This window comes from Aotus nancymaae, unplaced genomic scaffold (assembly GCF_030222135.1).
Source record: "Aotus nancymaae isolate 86718 unplaced genomic scaffold, 86718_ANA_hifiasm-v0.15.2.pri h1tg000003l, whole genome shotgun sequence".
NCBI classification, from domain to species: domain Eukaryota; kingdom Metazoa; phylum Chordata; class Mammalia; order Primates; family Aotidae; genus Aotus; species Aotus nancymaae.
In genome coordinates, this window is record NW_026988414.1 from 35,382,910 (window position 1) to 35,388,909 (window position 6,000).

A 6,000-nucleotide genomic window follows, 5' to 3' on the forward strand; every position below is an offset into this window, starting at 1 on the left:
AACTAGACTAAAAATAGCACTTGGCCAGGCATGGTGGCTGTTTCCTGTAATCCCAGCACTCTGGGAGGCTAAGGCAGGAGGACTGCTTGAGGCCAGGAGTTTGAGACCAGCATAGGCAATATAGGGAGACCCCTCCCATACACACTGTCTCTACAGAAAAATTTAAAAATTAGCTGGCTGTGGTGGCGCATGCCTGTAGTCCCAGAAGGCTGAGGCAGGAGGATCACTTCAGCCCAGGAGTTCAAGGTTACAGTAAGCTATGACTGTACCCCTGCACTCCAGCCTAGGCAACAGAGTGAGACTCTGTCTCAATAATAATAATGATAGTCCCACAAACACTTCTTTTCTTGCTGTCATTCTGAGTCCTTGCACACTAAATATCAATTCCCCTGCCTTAGCCGTGGCCTTGCTTCTCCATCACTCAGGTGTCTCCCAGGCTGCGCTCTATGCTGATGACTCTGGAGTGAGCAGCTCTAGCCCCCCTCACCCAGCTTCAGAGCCATAAACCGCCTCCCTCCTGCTTCCTCCACCTGAGCACCCCCAGGCATCGGGAACTCAACACCTGCCAAACCCAGTTTATCCACCTTCTCCCCAATACCCCACTGGACACATGCGCCCAAAAGGGCAGCCACTTCAAACCAATACCTAGAAGTTACCCCTCACTTGTACACTTCACCCCCCAACTCCCACAGGCTTGCATGGTGGTTGAGAGCTTGTGTCTGGAGCCAGGATGCTGGGTGCGAATCCAAGCTCTGCCTCTTGGTAATGGTGTGACTTAAGCAAGTGACTTCATCATTCTTGCCTTCAGCTTCCTGTCTGTAGACTGGGGAGAGCAACATATGTACCCCACAGATGTTGAAACATGGAAATGTTAGTGAGTGACCATGTCCAGTGCTTAGGACAGTGTCTGGAACTTACTGAGAGCTCCTGAAATGCCAACTACTTATTATGATGACTGGTTTTACCCAGTGAAGCCCAGGTCAGGCCTCCTCTGCTTGGCAGATCCCTCTTCCCGTCCCCTCAGCTGGCTCCATTCCTACCATCCAGTAGCACTTATTGAGCCCCAGCTGTGTGCACTACTTTAGGGGAGGGGACCCATTAGCCTTTCGTGTCCCCTCCTGCCCTTGGTGGACAGGTTTCTCCAGTGCCCGACGCCTTGTTTGTCCTTGAGTGTGGGAGGAGCTGGGCTCGGGATTAACAGAGGACACTCACTGGTTAACAGAGGGCAAAGGGCCTGGCCTGGGGACAGAAAAACGCTTCCTTGCGTCAATGTTTGATGTGTTTCAGAAATGTTCCCTGAGGTGGCCTGAGTACAGATAATGGTCTGAGGGTAAGATTCTTATTAATGTGTTACTTAAGAGAGGGAGGTAGCAGGGTGGAGCTGTGGCCGGGATCCAGGTGGCCCAGGGACTTGCTGGGAGATCCCCAGCGGGTGATGTCACCTCTCTGTGCTTATCATACCAGTTCCCTCATCTGGGCTGCATGGGGCAGAATGGATTCAGATCAAATCAGTGGAGAAGAGGTCTCTCTGCTGTCCTCTGGGCCTCGCAGGACTGGGAGCAAGTAACTGAACAGCCCTGGAACAGAAACGAGGCCAGCGGAGCCGAGGGGCAGGCCTGGGCCCCTCCGCTTGTCCTAAGCTGGCTTCAGCTTCTGTGTCTCTGACCAGCGGCCATCCCGGGGCACCAGGATTGGTTTCCTTAGATGGATTTGTATGTGTGAAGTACCTACTATGTGTGTTGTGCTGCTGTAAGCACTATATATACATAACACATCCTCTCAACAAGCCAGGAGGCAGGTGCAACGATTATCCCCATGTTACAGATGAGGAAACTGAGGCACACAGAAGTTTAATAACTTCTTGTTAGTGGTAGAGTGGTGCTTAAACCCACTGGCTCCAGAGCCTGGGCCTGTCACTTCTGTCCCCAGTAGCCTCAGTGTCTGGCGAATGTCTACCATGGCCCAGAGCCCATGCAAACACTGACTTGTTTGACAATCACAATAACCCTCAAAGGTAAGTGACCTCAAAGGTCAGCCATACCCATTGTGTGGCTGAAGAAACTGAGCTTAGGAAGATGACATGACCTCACCAAGGTCAAACAGCTCGTAAGTGGTGGAGCCAGGATTCAGAAGCAGGTTGCTCTGACTGCAAACCCTGGGGCTGCCGTGACCTCACATGGCCTCATGCACTTCCTCCAGCCAGGCAGCAGGTGACCCAGGTCTGGGTGGCTCATAAATTTGGGCGTTTCATATAGGGAATTGCACCAAGTATTAAAAAGGTCATTTCTGGGTTGAGACTGCCCCTGTCCAGGCTCCTGAGAGTACACACATCAGACTAGGCTCAGAGACCAGTCCATGTGACTGGAGGCCCCTGCCTGGAACAGTGTGGCCAACATGGAAGAGACCTAGCATGGATGGTCATGACACCCAGGACCTGGGAATGGGAGTTGCCCCTGACCACATCCCCCAACCCATTCTGACAGCTCGTTCACACGGACACAGACACCCTAACTCACTCAAAAGGGACTCTCCTCGGGATGAACTTCACCCCCACCCCCAAACCCTAAGACATACCTGCCAGTTCCCCAGCCTCTGGGGCAGTGGGTGTCATCCTTAGCCAAGTCACCCTCCAAACAAGCTCAGGGCTGGATGGCATTATCATCTCTTATGGTTCCGGGGCTGACTGGGCTCAGCCATTGGTTCTCCTTCAGGCTCTTTCATGCAGTGATAGCTGTAGTCAGATGGAAGCTGGAGTCGTCGAAGGCTTCCTCACTCATATGTCTGGTCATTGATGCTGGCTGGCAGCTGGGCCCTTGGCTGTGCTGTTGGCCTGAACATGTACATACATACACAGCCTGGAACCTGGGTTCAACCCTGGGCCAACCCAAGAGACAGAAAGTGGGGGCTTTCAGTCCCTTAAGGCCTGAGCCTGTGGAAACAGGACCTTGAGTGTGTACAGAAAGCAGGGCTCCCATGAGGCCCTGGACAAGAGACTACCCCTCTCCCCCAGGGCCCTGATTCCTCATTCATAAAGTGTGAGAAAGATATACTAGAGCAGGGACTAGCAGACTTTTTCTTCAAAGGACCAGAGAATCAATATTTTAACATTGTGGCCCATATCATCTTTGTTGTGACTCCTTAACGCCACCATTCTGGCACCAGAGCAGCCATAGACAATACATAAACAAAGGTTGCAGCTGGCTTCCAATACAACTTCATTTATGGCCATTGAAATCTGAATTCCCGATGTCTTTTATTTATCACAAAATATTATTCTTTAGGATTTTTTTGTTTTTTTTTTTTTCTGAGAAGGACCTATTCTTAGCATAGGATTCATACAAAAACAGGTGGCCAGATTCGACTTGTGGATGTCACTTGTCCCTAAGCCTCCAGACTTGGGCAGAGCTTCTCACTCTAACTTGAACAGGAATTACCTGGAGATCTTGTTAAATGCAGATCTGATTCTGTGCATTCGGCAGAGGTCAGAGAACCTGCATTTCCTTTGAGCTCTCAGGAGCTGCTGCTGCTGCTGCTGCTGGTCCATGGACTGCACTTTGAGATTAGCCAGCTCAGCGCATCTCTCAGGTTCAAAGTGTGGCTCTGCACTGAAAGAACGCTCGGTCAGAAGCCTGGACACACTCAGGGGCCCGGCATTTTCTTTTTCAAAAAATTTTTTGAGACGGGGTCTCACTCTGTCACCCAGGTTGGAGCGCTGTGGTGAAATCTCAGCTCACTGCAATCTCCCCTTCCCAGTCTCAAACGATCCTCCAACCTCAGCCTCCCAGATAGCTGGGACTACCGGTGTGCACTACCACACCAGGCTAATTTTTGTATTTTTTGTAGAGGCAGGGTTTCACCATGTTGGCCAGGCTGGTCTCGAACTCCTGACATCAAGCAATCCCGGGCTGGCATTTTTTGTGTAATCTTCACCTCTGTCCCATGTTTTTCCTGCTTTATTTATTTCCTCATTTTTTTGTGTCTCCCACCAGGCCAGCCTCTTCCTGCTAGAACATAAGCTCATTGAGACTAGGGCCTTGTTGCTGGGTTGTCCCACAGTCTCGCACCATGCAGGTACTCAGCCAATATTCGTTAAATAAATGAATAAGCGATGCCGATGCCGGAGGTGCCTGGTTGGCCTCCCTTTTCGCCCATCCCCACGGGGACTTCGTCATTCTATCACCACCTAGTGGACATTTTTGTGTACTGCGAGGTGGGGGAGAAAAATGTCCACGTTTGAGTCTGATCCAGGCAGAAGGGAGAGAGATGTGGGCAGAGATGTCCCTTCTGGTGCCCCTGTATCTGTGTTCTTGTCTGCTGGCACAGAGCTCCTCGGAGAGCCTTCCTGGAGGATGCAGCGTTTGAGCTGAGCAATGAAGACAATACGCTCTGGGATGGTAGGAATTCGAGAGGGAGAAAAGGCATTCCTGGCAGAACAAACAGCGTGAGCAAAGGCCTGGAGGCTGGAGCACGCCGGCATTGCCAAAGCGAGAAGCAGCAGCAGCTGAGATGTGCAGTGGAAGGGGAGGCCAGATCAGGGCGTAAGGAGGCGGAGAGCGGCCCCAAGGGAAGGGCGCTTGTGCTGAGTGAGTGATCTGTGTCAGGCACTTCACACACGAGTTCATTTAATCCCCACAAAGGCCAGTGAAGTTGATATTAGGACCCCCAATTTACAGACGAAGAAACTGAGGCTCAGATCAGTGGAGGGACTTGCCCATGGTCACACAGCTGGTAAGGAGCAGAACTGGGTTTGAAACAAGATCGTGTGACCAACTCTCTCCTCTCTGAGGGGGTCCTGCCCCTGGTCTGTGCTTGGTGAGAGGTGGGGCAGGGCACATGCTGGAAGCCCATTATACAGATATGGAGACTGAAGCCCAGAAAGGGAGAAAATTTTCTGAGGGTGCACAGCAAGCAAGGCCCCGTGTGGCTCTCATCCCGGCCCTGTCTGGGCTTACATCTGATGTCTGGAAGCTGATGTTCCCATACACAGGACATGAGCAACTGGCCACAGAGAGTAGCAGAGAGCCCAGGTAGGACCCCTTGGCCAGCCCAGGACCCTGGGAAATGTGCTGAGGCTTCAGTTTGCAATGAGGTGTGGCCTTGGCGGCAGGGTGAGTATGCAGAGCTGCAGGCTGGGCCGCCAGGCCTCCCTGAGGAAGGAAGGGAGGCGTAGCAGGACTTGCCCCTTACGCTGTTCAGAGGCCGGCCTCCCCAGGGCAGTGGTGGTGAGGAAGAAGGCCACCCAGTTCTCCCAGCTCAGCAGCAGACCTGGTTGCCCCCAGACTCAGCCTGCTGCAGCCTTGCACCCCACACAGAAAGCCACCTGCCCCTTTCTCAGCTTCTCAGACTGCTCTTCTGGGGAGCAGAGGGTCCCAGCCTGGGAGATTCAGAGGGGTGAGGGAGCCACCTCCACTCAGACAGTATTGGGCTTCAAAATATATGATATTCACCCCAACAACAAGCCTTCAAGTGGGCACTGTTAGCATTCCCACTTTCAAGTCAAGAGAACTGAGGCTCAGAGAGCCTCGAGTCCTTCGGCCTGAAGGACTTGCCCAAGGTCACCAAGTTTGAGCTGGACTCAAATCCAGGTAACTGCTGTGGTTTGAACGTCCTCTCCAAAACTCACATTGAAATTAAATTGCAGCTGGGCATGATGGCTCACACCTATAATCCCAGAACTTTGGGAGGCTGAGGAGGGTGGATTACTTAAGGTCAGAACTTCAAGACCAGCCTGGCCGACATGGCTAAACCCCATCTCTACTAAAAATCAAAAATTAGCTGGGCGTGATGACCCGCACCTGTAGTCCCAGTCACTCAGGAGGCTGAGGCAGGAGAATTGCTTGAACCCGGAGCAGAGGTTGCAGTGAGCCGAGATTGTGCCACTGCGCTCCAGCCTGGGTGAAAGAGTGAAACTCCATCTTAAAAAAAAAATGTAATTGCTATTGTGACAGTGTTGAGAAATGAGACCTTTAGAGGTGATTGGGTCATCAGCGCTCTGCCCTC